The sequence below is a fragment of the Amblyomma mixtum genome, chromosome 1, assembly GCF_055824585.1.
Source record: "Amblyomma mixtum isolate Tamu chromosome 1, ASM5582458v1, whole genome shotgun sequence".
Taxonomy (NCBI): Eukaryota; Metazoa; Arthropoda; class Arachnida; order Ixodida; family Ixodidae; genus Amblyomma; species Amblyomma mixtum.
The window spans coordinates 47,299,371-47,300,722 of record NC_143012.1 but is presented as its reverse complement, the minus strand read 5'-3'; the positions used below and the strand labels follow the sequence as shown (position 1 = coordinate 47,300,722).

The 1,352-nt window shown below is 47.7% G+C and overlaps 1 pseudogene; it reads right to left on the bottom strand.

The window, feature by feature from the left end:
- Positions 1 to 321: 321 nt before the first annotated feature.
- On the bottom strand, positions 322 to 374 carry LOC149366241 (U6 spliceosomal RNA; annotated as a pseudogene).
- Positions 375 to 1,352: the final 978 nt, after the last annotated feature.

The following is a 1,352-nucleotide window of genomic DNA, read 5'->3' as shown; positions in this document are numbered from 1 at the left end:
TTTAAACGTTGTTATGTTCAGTTTCCAATGGCCGCCTGTCCGGAGCCAATGACTCTTAGCACCGTCCGCTGCGTTACAGGACTGACCGCCACCCCGGCCAGCTGCTCCGCAGCCAATGGGGACTGAGGGCCGAGGGTTAATTGGGTTGCTCATAGAAGGTTGCGGCAAAGTACTACACCAGGGTGGCCAAATCCTGCTCTGGTGAGGAAGTGCGTTGTCGGTTCTATTCACCGAAATCGGGCCGCACCCCAGGCCTGTTCGTATAGATCCATCGACACATAGAGTGTCCTCTTTCTAAAATAAAACCCGGTGGAGAATTGCAAAAATGTGGAACGCTTCACGATTTTGCGTGTCATCCTTGCGCAGGGGCCATATCCATATCCATAGCCATACCTAGAGATCACAGTTCCACATTGGGGTAGCTTAAAGATATTAAATATTTATAAACTAATCCCAGTGCGGCTTGCCAGTCATGCTCACCACTTGTTTTGCAGGGGGACACTTCGACACATCATGCACACTGTCGAAGACCAGAACTACCAACTAAGAAATTATTCTGTGAGGGCACCCAGAATAAGACTAAATTATGGCTCTCAAGCTACGTTGTACCAAATAACAGCTCTTCTTAATTCTAGCAAAGAAATAAAAGATCTTATCCATAAATGCAGAAACGAGTGCTTATTCAGGAAACAGTTAGCAGACATGCTTTTAGCATGTCTGCTAACTGTTTCACATGCTTTTAACCCTCATAAGTTTACACTGATGAAAACGTGTCTAATGAATGTTGAAAGTGTCTTTGAAACTTCTGTTATCATATCTTGATGTGCCTATGGTAACTTGCCTTTGAAATTCGTGTGTGTTCATTTCACATGTTTTATTACTGTTGCACATGTTGCGATGTGTTACGGCGCCAGGTGCACCAAGGGCGATGGGCCTCGTCAGGCTTTTATGCCTTTTGCCCTCCCCCTCATGTATGTAAACATACTTGAAATAAACATTTTGCCTTCCTTCCACCTTATGATCCTATGATCCTTGATTTATGCGAAGCATACTACTTTAGCTACCACTTCAGCCCTTCACCGTGGTTATGCGCCTCCAAATCACGTGATACATGACGTCACACCACGTGACACGATGACGTCACGACAGTGGAGAAACGGGGGCCCACCTCGCGCCGTCGCTGTGGTTGTGCGCCTCCAAATCACGTGACACGATGATGCTACACCACGTGACACGATGACGTCACGGCAGTGGAGAAACGGGGGCCCACCTCGCGCCGTCGCTGTGGTTGTGCGCCTCCAAATCACGTGATACATGACGTCACACCACGTGACTTGATGACGTCACGACAG